Below are 17246 nucleotides of genomic sequence, written 5' to 3'. Positions count from 1 at the left end.
TAACATCTGGTTATGCTTTCTTACTTAATGATGGTACTGTTTCATGAAAAAATAAGAAACAAACATGTACAACCCTTTCGACGATAGAATCTGAGTTCATGGCTTATGCATCTGCATTACAAGAAGTTGTTTGTTAAAGAGATTCTTTTAGCATTTGGATATTACAAAGAACTTTTAGGGTCCCATGACGCTATATTGTGATAGTCAAGCGACTATTGCATACACAAAGGATACTAAGTATCACAGGACCAAACACATTGACATCAAGTATAACTTTATGAGAGACATGGTAGCAAGTAGAGAGATAAATTTACAATACATTCCTACGCGAAATATGTCTTCTACAAAGGCGATATCTAGAGACCTCTTTGAGAAGAATGTTATGGCTCTAGGTTTGTGAAGGATATGACCATGTTTATGTATTGTAAAATGACTTGATTATTATAATATGCTCATCAATATTTGACTCTTTAATTTATGTTCATATCTAATATGCATGTGATGATATTTTGTTGACAAAGTGTGTCGAACAAGCCGCAAGATTGACTCTCTCACATGAGTAATCACCTCTTACATTGAGAATCGTGAAGAGATGAGACCTTATAGAGTCTTGAATAGTGTGAGGTCATATTTCACTTGTAAAGGCCGGCCTTGAAAACTAGTTAGACTTTCGAATTCCACCATTCGATTATGACTTATTTTGTAAGCCAAATGTGAATTTCTCTAAGAAGATAGATTGAGGATTATTGAAGTGAGAAATTCAGGTTAAGACATTTGTAAGTGTCTAGGCCAAGATTTGTACGGCATTGAATGAGTAAAAGAATTAGACACGCGCACTAATATATGGTAAGAATATCGTAACACGTGTTTCATACCATGCGTGCTAAAGACCAATGGGATAATGGAAGAATTGATCCCTGCTTCTTCATTGTATGAGATCCCCAAAAGTTATATTAACTTTTATTGGAATACCCTTTAACCTTTTACTGTTTCTTAAAATGGCAATTGATGTTGCTACTTTAGCATGACACTAATAGCCATGAGTGATTCGGCAATGCAGTGCATGTCTAGGAAAGCAGATGATCTAGGATGGATAGTTTCGATTAAAAAGGGAAGACAACTAAAATAAATAATATAACTTGTATTCACAGGTCAACCATTACACTTACCATATGGTAATAAGTGTAATTGTGGATAAAGTTATACATGAACTCAAGTTTACCTCTTTTCGAGGATGAGGGATCGGATAACAAGCTATAGGATTAGCGAATGATGTCTGGGGTATTGTGAGTGATAAGATCTTCATGTTAGTAGTGAATCCTTTTTGTATGTGATTGGATTTCTACATATAGCTTTAGTACAACCTTAATTGGTTTTGGAATGTTACAGCTCTTGGTGCTCGCAAATCGCACCAACTATTTGCCAGTATGAATTGTGTGTCAAAGACATCGGTCTAGTTGTGATGACCCAAAAGGTCATCATTTGTGTTGCAAGTAAATCCAGTATTTCGGGGCCTTAAAAACCTCTTTTGTCTTACCTCGATTTGCGTGCACAGTCCGGGCGCATTTTCGAAAAGCTTTTATTTGAAAAGTAAGTGAAATAAGGAAATTGGATTTTAAAACTGAATAAAGTTGACTTGGGTCAACATTCATGGTAAACGGACCCAGACACGTGATCTGATGGTCTCGTAGGGTCCGTAGTAAAATTTGGGACTTGGGCATATGCTCGGAATCGAATTCCGAGGTCCCAAGCCCGAGATATGAATTTTTAAAGAAAATTATTTTCTGGAAAATATAAAGGTTTTAGAAGTGAATTGATGCATTTTCTTGATGGTATCGCGCCCGTATCTTGGTTCCGGATCCCGGTATAAGTTTGAAATAATAATTAAGATGAATCTGTAACATTTGGTAAAGATCAGAGTTGGTTTGGTATAAAACGGACCTATTGTTTAGAAAATAGTAATTTTGATGTTCTTGAGCAATTTCATGAATTTGAGGTTTAATTCACAGTTGATGATGTTATTTTGATGATTTGATCGCACGACCAATTCCGTATGATGTTTTTGGACTTGCGTGCATGTTTGGTTTGGAGGCTCGAGGGCTCGAGTGAGTTTTGGATAGGCCACGGAGTGAAATTGGACTTAGGAAAAAAAAGTTATTGGTATCTGATATTTTGCCCAGGCCTCTGATCTCGCAATTGCGAGATCAGGCTTCGCAATTGCGAAGTTCTCAGGCAAGGGAATTGCGACCCAGGTGTCGCACATACGAACCTAGCCTGGGCAGGCCTTGGTCGCAAATGCGATAGTTCTCTCGCAAATGCGAAGGCAGCAGGTCCTGAAGGGGTTAGCAATTGCAAACAATGGGTGCAATCGCGACATCTGCGACCAGTGAATTAGGACTTAGACGCATTTTCCTTCATTTTGCAAACTCTCTCAAACCCTAAGCTCTCTTGGGCGATTTTCTAAAGAATAGTTCTTCTCCAAATCAGTTGTACGTTATTTCTAACTCATTTTCTTTAATCTATAACATCTTTTCAAATGATTTCAACTCAAAATCAAGGGTTTTCATGGGGGAAATTGGGTGTTTTGGGTAGAACTTAAGATTTCCAATTTTTGGGGATTTAGACCTCAATTTGAGGTCCGATTTCAAAACAAATTATATATTTGAGTTCGTGGGTGAATTGGTAATCTGGTTTTTGTTCGAACCTCAGGTTTTGACCATGTGGGACCGGGGTCAATTTTTGACCTTTTGGGGAAATCATTGGAAACCTATTTTCATGCATTAGAATTGATTCATTTAGCATTTATTGATATCGTTAAGTAAATTGTGGCTAGATACAAGAGAATTAGTGGTGTAAACAAGAGGTAAAGCGATAGTTGAGGCTTGAATTGTGTTCGTGGCATTGAGGTAAGTGTTTGGTCTAACCTTAGCTTGAGGGATTATGAGTTGTGTCTTATTTGCTATGTGTTAATTACTGAGTACGACGTATAGGCATGGTGACAAGTATCTATACGATGATGTCAAGCATGCCCGTGAGTCTTATACTATGATTAATGTGACTCCGTTCGTATTTTCCATGCTTTATATGATGATTTCTATTGCTGAACAAGGTTTGTGGAAGTATTATTGGTAATTGAACATTGTAGAGCGTTGGATCGAGTTGAAAATTGAGTTGTGAAGTAAATGTGGAAAAGAGAAGAGGTTTATGATATTGTCTCCCTTTCTGGGATGTTATTGCTTTTGATATTATCTCCCTTGCCGGGATGTTATTACTCATGATATTGTTTTTTTGACGGGATATTGTTGTTATGCTATTGTTCCCTTGCCAGGATTTTATGTAATATTATTAATTCCCTTGCCCAAATTTCTTTGTGATTGTTGCTTGGGTAAGGAAGAGTGTAAAGCATGAAGGGTGATGTCGTGCATGATTCTGAGAGTGTTAATGCATGAAGGGTGATGCCGTGCCAATATTGTGAGGTAAAAGCACGAAGGGTGATGTCGTGCCGCACGATGTACAATGTCGTGCCATGACATGAGTGATAATGTACGAAGGATAATTCCGTACCATGATTATGTGAGGTAAAAGTACGAAGGGTGATGCCGTGCTGATTATATTGAATCTTATGGTGAGGACGAGAGTAAAAGCACGAAGGATGATGTCGTGCACTTGTCTTTGATTTCCGATTCTTGCTGATAATTGAATTATGGTGTTCTTTACATTTATCTATTGGTTTTTTGTTGTTACTTGTTCCCCGCAACATGTTTTCCCGCTCTTATCCTTAACTATAAAATTCTACCTTTATTTTTCTGTTGTATATGATTTAACTGCACAGGTTTATTTGGTAGTCTTGTCGTAGCCTCATCACTACTTCGCCGAGGTTAGGCTAGGCACTTACCAGCACATGGGGTCGGTTGTGCTGATACTACACTTTGTACTATGTGCAGATCCCGGTGCTGCAGCTTTTGGACCGTAGTGAGGTTGCTGCCTTTAGTCCATCAGGCGATCCGAGGTAGTCCTGCAGGCGTCCGCAGGCCTTGGCATCTCCTTCTATCTTTCCATACTGTTTCTTTTATGTATTTCAGAAATAGCTGTGTATTTATCTTTCGGACCCCTATTTGTAGTATTCCTAGACGGTCTGTGAGATTGTGACACCAGTTCTGGGTAGCTTATGTATATGGAATTGTATCGTTATTATTTTAAGGTGTTACATTTCGTTCTTCCGCTTTATTATTTTCGTTGTTTATATAATGTAAATTCACAATTGTTAATGGGTTAAAAATGGAAATGGGTAAATAATTTGAATAATCGGCTTGCCTAACTTTCACTAGTAGGCGCCGTCACGACTCTTGAGGGTGGGAAATCCGGGTCGTGATAAGTTGGTATCAGAGCTCTAGGTTGCTTAGGTCTCATAATTCACGCACATCTATTCTTTCCTGTCGTGCGACTTGATTTCTCAATGTTAATTGAACTTCCACTCTATTCTTTCACAGATGGTGAGTACACGTACCGCTTCATCAGTTGACCAGCAGCCTGAGCCCCCAATAGCAGCTCCTGCGAGAGGCAGAGGTCAAGGCCGTTCTAGGGCTCGAGGCAGAGGCAGAGCTTAGCCCAGAGCTCGAGCAGCAGCACCAGCGGCAGAGCCTCAGGTTGAGTTTGATGATGAGGTTCCATCCCAGACAGTTCCAGCCGGACCATCTCAGGTCCTAGAGGGGTTCATCACCACCCCGGTACTTCAGGATGCTTTGGTCTGTCTAGTGGGCCTTATGGAGAGTGTCGCTCAGGCATGTTTGCTTCCTGTAGCACCAGCTGTCTCTTAGGCTAGAGGAGGATCCTATACTCCTGCTACTCGCACTCCGGAGCAGATGGCTCCCCAGTTTCAGACTCCAGCAGCTCAGCTAGTTAGGGTAGTTCAGCCGGGTGTTATGGCACAGATCGGAGAAGGGCCAGTTATGTCTGCTGATGCCTTGTGGAGATTGGACAGGTTCACCAAGCTCTTCACTACTACTTTTGGTGGCACATCTTCTGAGGATCCCCAGGATTATTTGGACAGCTGTCATGAGGTTCTTCGGAACATAGGGATAATGGAGACCAATGGGGTCAACTTTGCTGCTTTTTGTTTGTCTGGATCCGCCAAGACTTGGTGGAGAGATTATTGTTTGTCTAGACCAGTTGGGTTACCAACTTTGACTTGGGATAAGTTCTCTCATCTATTTCTGGAGAAGTTTCTTCCTATCACTCAAAGGGAGAACTATCGGAGGCAGTTTGAGTGTCTACAGCAGGGTTCTATGACTGTCACTCAATACGAGACCAGATTTATTGACTTATCCCAACATGCTCTTCTTATACTTTTCACTGAGAGAGAGAGAGAGAGTAGAGAGGTCATTGAGGGACTCGTTTAGCCTTTTCGATTGTAGATGGCTAAGGAGACGGGGAGTGAGATTTTTTTTCAGGATGCGGTCAATGTGGCCAGGAGAGTTGAGATGGTTCTATCATTACTTGTGTTGCAAGTAAATTCAGTGTTTCGAAGCCTTAAACCCCTTTTTTCTCACCTCGATTTGTGTGCGCAGTCCGGGCGCATTTCCAGAAAGCCTTTATGTAAAAACTAAGTGAAATAAGAAAATTGACTTTTAAAATTGAATAAAGTTGACTTGGGTCAATATTCTTGGTAAATGGACCCGGACCTGTGATCCGACGGTCTCGTAGGGTCCGTTGTAAAATTTGGGACTTGGGCATATGCCCGGAATCGAATTCCGAGGTCCTAAGCTCGAGAAATAAATTTTTAAAGAAAATTATTTTCTGAAAAATATAAAGGTTTTAGAAGTGAATTGATGCATTTTCTTGATGGTATAGGGCCCGTATCTTGGTTTCAGAGCCCGGTACAAGTTTAAAATAATAATTAAGATGAATCTGTAAAATTTGGTAAAGATCGGAGTTGATTTTTATAAAACGGACCTAAGTTGAGAACATAGTAATTTTGATGTTCTTGAGTGATTTCATGAATTTGAGATTTAATTCATAGTTGTTGATGTTATTTTGATGATTTGATCATACGAGCAAGTCCGTATAATATTTTTGGACTTGCGTGCATGTTTGGTTTGGATCCCCGAGGGCTCGGGTGAGTTTTGGATAGGCCACATAGTGAAATTGGACTTAGGAAAAAAAAGTTGCCGGTATCTGATATTTTGCTCAGGCCTCTGATCTCGCAATTGCGAGATCAGGCTTCGCAATTGCGAAGTTCTCAGACATGGAAATTGCGACCCAGGTGTCGCAAATATGAACCTAGCCCGGGCAGGCCTTGGTCGCAAATGCGACACTTCTATCGCAAATGCGACGGTTCTCTCGCAAATGCGAAGGCAACAGGTCTTGAAGGGGTTCGCAATTGCGAACAGACATCTGCGACTAGTGAATTAGGACTTAGACGCATTTTTCTTCATTTTACAAGCTCTCCAACCCTAAGCACTCTTGGGCGATTTTCTAAAGAACAGTTCTTCTCCAAATCAATTGTAAGTTGTTTCTAACTCATTTTCTTTAATCTATAACATCTTTTCACATGATTTCAACTCAAATCAAGGGTTTTCATGGGGGAAATTGGGTGTTTTGGGTAGAACTTAGGATTTCCAAATTTTGGGGAATTGGACCTCGATTTGAGGTCCGATTTCAAAACAAATTATATATTTGAGTTCGTGGGTGAATGGGTAATTGGGTTTTGACAATGTGGGTCCGGGTCGATTTTTGACTTTTTGGGGAAATTATTGGAATACCTATTTCCATGCATTAGAATTGATTCATTTAGCATTTATTGATATCGTTAAGTAAATCGTGGCTAGATACAAGTGAATTAGTGGTGGAAACAAGAGGTAAAGCGATAGTTGAGGTTTGAATTGTGTTCGTGGCATTGAGGTAAGTGTTTGGTCTAACCTTAGCTTGAGGGATTAGGAGTTGTGTCTTATTTGCTATGTGTTAATTGTTGAGTACGACGTACAGACATGGTGAAAAGTATCTATACGTTGGTATCAAGCATGCCCGTAAGTCTTATACTATGATTAATGTGACTCAGTTCGTTTTGTCCATGCTTTATATGATGATTTCTACTGCTGAACAAGGCTTGTGGAAGTATTATTGGTAATTGAACATTGTAGAGCATTGGCTCGAGTTGAGAATTGAGTTATGAAGTAAATGTGGAAAAGAGAAGAGGTTTATGATATTGTCTCTCCTGCCGGGATGTTATTACTTTTTATATTATCTCCCTTGCTGGGATGTTATTACTCATGATATTATTTCCTTTGCCGAGATATTGTTGTTATGCTATTGTTCCCTTGCCGGAATTTTATTGTGATATTATTGATTCCCTTGCCCAAATTGCTTTGTGATTATTGCTTGGGTGAGGAAGAGTGTAAAACACGAAGGGTGATGTCGTGCATGATTTTGAGAGTGTTAATGAACGAAGGGTGATGTTGTGCCAATATTGTGAGGTCAAAGCACGAAGGGTGATGTCATGCCGCACGATGTACAATGTCGTGCCATGACATGAGTGATAATGCACGAAAGATAATTCTGTGCCATGATTATGTGAGGTAAAAGCACGAAGGGTGATGTCGTACCGATTATATTGATTCTTATGGTGAGGACGAGAGTAAAAGCACGAAGGGTGATGCCGTGCACTTATCTTTGATTTCCGATTCTTGCTGATAATTGAATTATGGTGTTCTTTACATTTATCTGTTGGTTTTCTGTTGTTACTTGTTGTTCCCCGCAGCATGTTTCCCCCTTCCTATCTTTAACTGTAAAATTTTGCCTTTATTTTTCCGTTGTATATGATTTAACTGCACAGGTTTATTTGGTAGTCTTGTCCTAGCCTCATCACTACTTCGTCAAGGTTAGGCTAGGCACTTACCAGCACATGGGGTCGGTTGTGCTGATACTACACTCTGCACTGTGTGCAGATCCCAGTGCTGCAACTTTTGGACCGCAGTGAGGTTGCTGCCTTCAGTCCATCAGGCGACCCGAGGTAGTCCTGCAGGCGCCCGCAGGCCTTGGCGTCTCCTTCTATCTTTCCATACTGTTTCTTTTATGTATTTCAGAAATAGCTTTGTATTTATCTTTCGGACCCCTATTTGTAGTATTCTTAGATAGTCTGTGAGATTGTGACACCAATTCTGGGTAGCTTATGTATATGGAATTGTATCGGTATTATTTTAAGTTGTTACATTTCATTCTTCCGTTTTATTGTTTCCGTTGTTTATATAATATAAATTCACAACTGTTAATGGGTTAAAAATGGAAAAGGGTAAATAATTTGAATAATTGGCTTGCCTAGCTTTTACTAGTAGGCACCATCACGACTCCCGATGGTGGAAAATCCGGGTCGTGACACTAGCCCACTATGAGCGAAGTAGGAGATGTTGAATTATGGGTCGTGGGCCGACCCGACCCGGTTAGGAGCAATAAGTAAGACATGTTAAGAGAAGTTACCACACAATCTAAAACTTCCTCTAAAGTAAACGTGCAAAAGGTAGTGTGGAGCCTCTAAAGTAAACGTGCAAAAGGTAGTGTGGAGCTATATTCCATAACTGCCATCACCCTACCTATTTATATTAAAGAGAAAATACATAACTTCTCTAACTTTGAAATTTTTCTCTCTGACTAATTCTTTCTACACGAAAAATACACAAATTAGGGCATTTAATTGGTGAAAGGTTAACTTTATTTCCTAGTGCGCGTAACAAGGTATACACAATTTGTTATTTTTGCTCCGCAATTTAGTTTAACACCAAGCTTATCAGATTTTTAGAGTATGAAAGTAGTCTTACAAGTAGTAAATCGTCGTAAATGAAATACTAACTTTTGAACTCGAAGACGATTGTTTGTTTTGTATTTTATGTAATGTTGGATTTAGTTTTGAAAAATTAACTTTGAGATTTTGAGCTAATATGATTGTGTTTAAGCAATGTTTTAAAAGGTAAACACAAAATACAAGTTCTAAAGATCACGAGATCATCATTATAACTAAACTTTTATGAAGTTAAAATATAGGTGGACTGTTCGCCCGTTCCATAGATGACGTCTTGTGATTTTGGTCCTTACCCCTCAAAAACTCCCAATGGCATCTTTCAATTGTTCATCATATATGACCTAGAAAGCTAGATCATTTATTATTATTATTATTATTATTATTATTATTATTATTATTATTATTATTATTATTATTATATATTTTTGTTTATGACTCAGTTATTTTTTACTATAATAAAATTAAATAATTAATTTTCATATTTATACAAGATTTAATTGGATAGAATAATATTATCTTAACCTATTATTATGCCTATACAGCCTATATAGTAAATCAATTTCTTTTAAATTTTTTATTCTGAAAATCATATAAATCTTAAAATAATTTCTATAGTATTTTGCTCTATTTTAATTATTAGTTATACTGGAAAATAATCTTTTGGGGACTTATGCCTTTATGTGTTGGACTTTTGCCAAATATTAACCAATATAAACAGTAGATTTGAAACATATGGAGTAGTAAACTTTGATAAAATGAGCCTAAATGGTCAAACACAAAATAATAGGGTTATTTAGAAAATTGGAGTAATGTTATCAGATTGTATATTGACAGCCGAAAACGAGAAAAAGAATATGAATTGGGTATTAACTTAGCTAAGCTCAGAACTCAGAAGCACTCCGTCGAATCAATCCCAAAATTGAACTGGGTAAGAATTATTTCCATTTTCGCCTGTTTATATATGCACCTGCTAACTTTAGTGCTCTTAAGTTTATTAACCAAGCACATGACGTTACAGGTTTACAACTGGTTCAAAATTTTCCTTCCAAATTGAATTTATCTATTTGTCAACACTTCCTCTAGAATCATTTTCTTTTCTAGAATTATTACGAAATAAAGCCATTAAATATTCTCTAAACAATTTGTTTCATTTTTTCCAGAGTTAAAAAGGGGATCAAAAATTGAACTTTCACGGATTAGTATGTGTGATTTATACTGGTATCATCAAACTGTAAAATCTTGATAGTATAAATTTTGTTCCTCATTTATAAATCTAGGATTATATAACATACACAGTCTTTTCATTGACGTTAACACATTATAGCGAACAAAATATTTTAAACAAGTTTAAGTGATCTTTGTTTGACCCAAAATTTAGATCTAGGTTTAAATAATTAGATTTTATGAATAAAATAAGTTTAATTCATACCAATATTAATATCCAAAAAACTGTTCAACTAATTTCGTAGAAAAATATCACAAGTATTTAAAATAACAATAAATGTGTGATAGTAAATAGTATTTAATTGCCCAAGAATAAAGAAGATAACATTAAATAGTAATAAATGAAATATAACGACATTTATGTAAATAAATGCAAATGAGGTAACCGAAAAGGGATGAAATTCGGTGATAATCCTCCTCACAATAATGAATGATTGATGAGTCTCTGAATATTCGGATTCTCCTGGGATCGTGGGGGAAAAGCTAAAATCAGATCTGAGGAAAAGGTATATTTTGTATGTATATAAAGCAAGAATCTTTAGAGGATGTCAAAGTTTTGTCTTTTACAATCAATATTCGATCCCCCTTTGTAGCTACATATCTTTCTATTTATAAGGGTACATAGGCCATAAAAACCCTAATAGTACAGATCGGAAGAATATTGGCTGGAATATTCTCTTTTAAGTCTTATCATTAAAATTAGTTGTTATTGTCCTTTTAAAAGGAGTGTACCGAGACCTCGTCTTCGTCCTTTGTCATATCACTTCGACCTCGCCTTCGTCCCTTGTTGAGAATACATTGGTGACACGTAGCAGCCTTCGAAGGCTCTCTTAATGTTGACTCGGCCCACATATAATTAGGATATTTTTAACCCATACAATCTTTATCTAGAATTGTTAAATATATTCTTTTCTCATCTGAATATCTAAATTATATTAAAATTTCATAAAACATATATTCCTATTTTAGTCTCAAAAAGTTGATTATATATCCCATATAACTAGAAGTTGACAAACAAAATAGGACCAAAGGATCGTTTGCTAACATGGATAAGCAAAAATAATTTTGGAATAAAAATTTAGTATCACCTTCTTCCTTATTTGGTTATTAATCCTTGAATAAGTTATCTCAGGATTAAAAATAGTATCGAGATAACTTATACCTATCAAAGGATGAAACAGTAATTTCAGAATAAAGCAGCAAATTGATAATTGTATGAATAATATAATATACCAAATAATCAATAAAAATTACTATCAGAATAACCAATCGCATTATAACTAGTCCTATTACGACTAATTCCAACATGTATGCAAATGAAAGGAATCTAGTAAATAAGATCAACGGCTAGTGTTCAAAGGAAGGCACAGGCCCAGCCGCAAATCTGAGTCACGTGCGGTGCATATGCGAGCGACAAAGCGCGGGTATACTAAAAAGAAACAAAGAAGCAGAGCAGCGAGAGGCAGATCTATTGCTACAAAATAAATTCATTGATCTGCGGTTTTGTTTGGGAATTAGAATAATGGGAAAGGTGGAGTCAAACGAAGACGCCTCAAATCAGAAGAAGAGGGTGAAGAGAAACCATGGATCCACCAAATTCTTTGTGTTTGTAGATTATGTATTCCTCTTTGTATTCTTTTGTTTCCTCTGCTACGCTCTCTTCAAAATGGTCGGGATTTGATCTATCCAGGTAATTCTTATATTTCCTTAGCTACCCATTTCGTTTTCCGTATCATTTGACTCAGTTGTTACACCTGAGCTTAACTATTTGTATTTGTGATAATTGTGAATGTTAGGATCCGAAATTATGGGAGATTTAAGAGGCCTGAACCATTTAGAAAGATAAAAGGCTTAAACTTTATAACTTTCAAGTCAGTTTCTTGCTGAAAATCTTTCTATAGAAAGCAGTGGCGAAGCCATAATTTTTACCAAAGGGTGTTGAGACTTGAAAGAAGTAAAATAAAAAATTCCAACAAAGGGCGTTTGATATATGTCATATACATCTAAAATCTAATATATTACTTATATATGCAGTGTTAGTTTTCGTAATATCTCGGCGAAGCCCTTATCGAAAGGTGGCTTCGCCCCTGAGTAGGACATATTGGTTTCCATTGATTTGAGAAAGCAAGCTTAAATGAAGCCTCATGAACAGTGATGATTCATATACCCAGACCCAAATTGCATGGGATCGAGGCGTAGTTGTTTGATTTGAGACAGTGGATCTCTCTCAGCATTTCACAAACTATATGACGAATGGGTTTCAAGTCACCTGCATCAATTGGGAAGTTCATTTCATAGGGGTTTCTGAATGACCCCAAGTACTGTCTTTGATTATTCGAATGTTTGGTTAATTTGGAGTTTGTTTAGTGAATTGTAGAATGGAAAAATTTTAGACCTCGGCTGCAATTGGATTCGTCTCCAAAGCTAGACCATATCCTTGCTAAAAGTTCTAGTGTTGAGAACAGTTTTTGGCTCGGGTTCCTTTTGAAGAAAGAAATTGTGGTCTGGAATAGTATCCCGAGTGCTAATTTGAAAAAGAAAAATCTCTAGTTTATTGGTACTTTAATGATGACTGTTTAGTAGTCCGTGAATACAAAGGGCCTTATAGTAGGAGAAGTATCTTCTCTAATCTCGGTAGGCATCTTCTATCTTTAATTTCATCTTTTCTTGTGATTGGTAAACAGAGGCGGATCCAATATTTAAGCTTGAATGCCATTTATAAGGTAAGAGTTTGTTTTCCGGCTATTGCATCTATTTGGACCACGACTACACAGTGCATTAGGGTAGTCGCTACAAAGGTATTAGGGATCTCGAAGGGTTACTCTGATGGACACAGAGGAGACTGGTGGTGGAATGGAGAGGTGTTAGAAAAATTGGAGACCAAGAAAGTGATGTATCTAAACCTAGTGGAAAGTGTAGACGAGGAGGAGAGAAGGGTGAATAAGGAGCAATATAAATTAGCTAAGAAGGAGGCGAAATTAGCATTTACGGCGGCCAAGACTGCAGCTTTTGGTCATTTGTCTGAAGAACTCGAGAGCGAGGTAAGAATAAGAGGTTGTTTAGGTTAGCCAAGGTGAGAGAAAGGAAGGCCCGTGACTTGGACCAAGTGAAGTGCATCGAGGACGAAGAAGTAGAGTTTTGTTGGATGAGGGGCTTATCCGTCGGAGATGGCAGATCTACTTCCATAGTTTCTTGAACGAGGTGGGGGATAAGAATATTGTACTCGGTGATTTAGAACTCTCCGGGAGTCGTTGCGACTTTGGATATTGTAGGCGGCGGATTAGTTGAGGAGGTTGGAGGGGCTATGCGTAAGATGACCAGGGGCAAAGCGACCGGGCCGGATGAAATCCCGGTGGAGTTTTGGAAGAGTGCGGGCAAGGTGGGCTTAGAGTGGCTCACTAAGTTATTTAATGTTATTTTTGAAACCAAGAAGATGTCCGAGGAGTGGAGATGGAGCATGATGGTTCCTTTATACAAGAACAAGGGTGATATTCAAAATTGCAATAATTATCGAAGTATCAAGCTGTTTAGCCATACTATGAAAGTCTGAGAGAAGGTGGTGGAGCTAAGGGTGAGGAGGAGTGTGTATTTTGGGGAACCAATTCGGGTTTATACCGGGGCGCTCGATTGCAAAGGCCATTCACCTTGTTAGGAGTTTGATGGAGCTATATAGGGAGAGGAAGAGGGACTTGTATATGATGTTCATCTACTTAGAAAAAGTGTACGATAAAGTCCCGAGGGAGGATTTGTGGAGGTGTTTGGAGGCTCGAGGTGGACCTGTTGCCTACATTAGGATGATTAAGGACATGTATGATGAAGCAAAGACCCGACTGAGGACGGTAGGAGGGGACTCAGACCATATTCCGGTCATGATGGGGTTGCACCAGGGGTCGGCACTCGGCCCTTTTTTGTTTGCTCTGGCGATGGATGTTCTGTCGCGCCACATCCAAGGGGAGGTGCCGTGGTGCATATTATTTGCAGATGATGTTGTATTGATTGATGAGACGCGAGGTGGTGTGAACGCGAGGTTAGAAGTGTGGAGGCATACCTGGAGTCTAAAGGTTTCGGGTTGAGTAGGACTAAGACATAATACTTGGAGTGTAAGTTTAGTGGTGAGACTCAGGGAGAGAAAGGGAGGTTAGGCTGGACTCGCAAGTCATTCTTAGGGGAGGAAGTTTTAGTACTTTGGGTCTATTATCCAAGGGGATAGGGAGATTGATGAAGATGTCACACATCGCATTGGGGTGGGATGGATGAAATGGAGACTCGCTTCTGGTATTTTGTGTGCCAAGAAGGTGCCACCAAAACTTAAAGGTAAGTTCTACAGAGTGGTGGTCAGACCGACTATGTTGTTTGGGGCTGAGTGTTTGCCTGTCAAGATCGCCCATGTCTAGAAGATGAAGGTAGCAGAGATGAGGATGTTGAGATGGATGTGCAGGCGCACCAGGTTAGATAGAATTAGGAATGAGGTTATTCGCGACAAGGTGAGTGTAGCCCCCATTGAGGACAAGATGCAAGAAGCGAGGTTTAGGTGGTTTGGACATGTGAGGAGGAGGAGCACAGATGTCCCGATGAAGAGGTGTGAGAGGTTGACATTAGAGGGCATACGGAGAGATAGAGGTAAGTCGAAGAAGAAGTGGGGAGAGGTGATTAGGCAAGACATGACATAACTTCAACTGACCGAGGACATGATCCTTGATAGAAAGGTGTGGAGGTCGGGATGAGGGTAGTAGGGTAGGTGGTAAATTATTCATACCAGTAGTATTAGTACACACTCTCGCATTCTGTTGGTAGTAGGTATCTATGACTACCCGTCATTTTCTTTCATTTTGATCATCTTATTATCGTGTTGTTTTTATGCTGCTTTTACATGGCTTTTTGGTGTTGTCCCTCCTTGTCTATCTTTTAATTAATGTGGTACTTATGTTTTTTTGAGCCGAGGGTCTATTGGAAATAGGTTCTCTACCTTCACAAGGTAGGGGTAATGTTTGCGTACATACTACCATTTCAAGAACCCACGATGTGGGATAATACTGGGTATGTTGTTGTTGCTATTGCATAGGGAGTACCTATGCCCCTTCCATTTATCTTTCCTAAGCCGAGAGTCTACTAGAAACAGTCTTTCTGCCTTCTTAAAGGTAGGGGCAAGGTCTGTGCAGACTCTACCCTCCCCATACCCCACTTCTGGGACTACACTGGTATATTGTTGTTGTAGGAAGTACCTATATTTGTGTATACTGATGCTGGAAAACGGGCTCCTTTAGAGTAGGTGAATACTTGGAAGAGAAAATCTGTTGCCAAGAAAATTCTTTGGAAGGAAAGGTTTTCTAGGAAAAAGTTATACAAAGTAATGTGTTTACATTGTTGAGTGCATTCTTGTGTGTGTGGGGGGGGGGGGGGTAGGGGGGCGGGGGGGGTGTGGGGGTGTGACAGGAATGAATTGTGGTCACTTGTCCCAACAATTTAGTTGATCTAGCAGTGGATAACTGGCTGGAACTTTTCATCCCAATCTGGATCTTTCGTACTATGAGCAGCCCTGTATTCTCTGAACTTAAATTTGATTTCTGTTGTTCCTCAACCAATCTGGATCTTAGTAGGTAATGTGCAATTTATGAGACCCATTGATTGCATACTGAAGTATCGACCTGGATGTTCTCGAGGTTGTTCATTAGTACGCTGAAGCATTTTTTGGCCAAGTTACCAGCTATCTCATTTTCATAGTTATCGATGTTGACAAAAATATCTTTTTCTGTTTAGGTTATTCATAAGTTCTAGTTGATCTTTTCTAACTTTTCTAATATGCGAAAAACTAAAGATAGATGTGCAGATTTTCATTGGTTTTAAGCTTGAAAGTGAAACATCATAAGGGAAAAGGAAAATGAAATGGAAGTAGAAGAAGACGACATTTGAGGATTGCTTTGCTATTTGAGGTTCTCATGTGCAAGCATGGATCGCACATTCGCCTCGATACTTCGGCAACTGCAAAGATGTCCCTTCTTTTGTGTCTTTTGTGAATCTCCAATTTGCGAAACACATGCTCTTAGAAAAGTTGGGACCCTATAAAAGTTGAAATACTACTGTTGAAGAATAAATGGGTGTCCATTAGTATTGTCTATCGAAATATTTATGTCGAATAATGTATATAGAAATGGCATATTTAGTCCCCGCCCAGCCCCAAAACACATGCATGAAAGCCTGCAATTGTCTAATTTCCTGAACCATTCCTTTGACCATTAAATTTGTTTTGATTTTCAGGTTTAATAATAAGCTATATCCAGATCAATAGAGTCCAAGTTCTTATGAAATGCAAAACTGCTGGTTTATTCCAGTTTAGAGATTCTTTCCTTCTTATTTTGGACACTGCGATATGGAGAGGAATGAAGTTGTTGCACTGGTGATCTATGTCGAATTCATCTGTACCACGCGAGTTACTTATTTAATGTTCGTAATATATATGACATTGAGTAGCTTTCTTGGTGTGCCGGATCACACAATTTACATGTTGATATGGCGCTGAAAATATTCTGATGCTCAATTGACAACCTCTAGGATCTCCTTTGCTGTTCTCAAATTATTTTCGTTCTTTTCAACTTGGCCACATGTGAAATACACCATATTGATGGGGACTCAGAAAGCTTCTATTTCAGTTTGATATTATTTCCAATAAGTATATCAGCCAAGGCAAAGGTTTAATTAATTATGTTTTGGTAAGTATGACTTATTTTGTTATGAAGCCTGCAGATGGCTTCGGGGTTTTGTTTGTTGTCCTAACAAATGACCATAACATCTTTAGGGTCACTTACAAAATGCAGCATTAAAATGAGGTATGGTTCTGCTATGTGTACTCTGTCAGTTGTTACAACTGTGGCCACTATCCCTTCCTATAATTTTCTGAGTTGAGTCACGCGCAAAATCCAGCTGTCCGGGCAGCCCGGTGCACTAAGCTCTTGCTATGCGCGGGGTTCGGAAAATGACCAAATTACAAGGGTTGATTGTACGTAGCCTTACCAAGCATTTTTGCAATATGTTATTTTCACGGCTCAAACCCGTGATCTCTTGATTGGCAGCAACTTTATCAGTTACGCCAAGGCTCCCCTTCAAAATCTAGCTACCTTAGTAAACACATTCCAGCATTTCATAGTGAGCATTGTGCGCAGTGGCGACGTTCCAAATGCGACATAATTTGAGTGGTTTCTCTCATGGGCAAATTACTATTCGAGCATGCAAACTA

General features: G+C 38.7%; 1 long non-coding RNA gene across 1 annotated transcript; it reads left to right on the top strand.

Moving 5' to 3' along the window:
- Positions 1-11343: 11343 nt before the first annotated feature.
- On the top strand, positions 11344-16712 carry LOC107796623 (uncharacterized). Its single transcript, XR_001650445.2, has 2 exons — positions 11344-11705; positions 16271-16712. It is a non-coding gene; the product is annotated as an uncharacterized LOC107796623 (long non-coding RNA).
- Positions 16713-17246: the final 534 nt, after the last annotated feature.

Source organism: Nicotiana tabacum, chromosome 10 (assembly GCF_000715075.1).
Source record: "Nicotiana tabacum cultivar K326 chromosome 10, ASM71507v2, whole genome shotgun sequence".
Taxonomy (NCBI): Eukaryota; Viridiplantae; Streptophyta; class Magnoliopsida; order Solanales; family Solanaceae; genus Nicotiana; species Nicotiana tabacum.
This window is presented reverse-complemented; position numbering and strand designations above follow the sequence as displayed.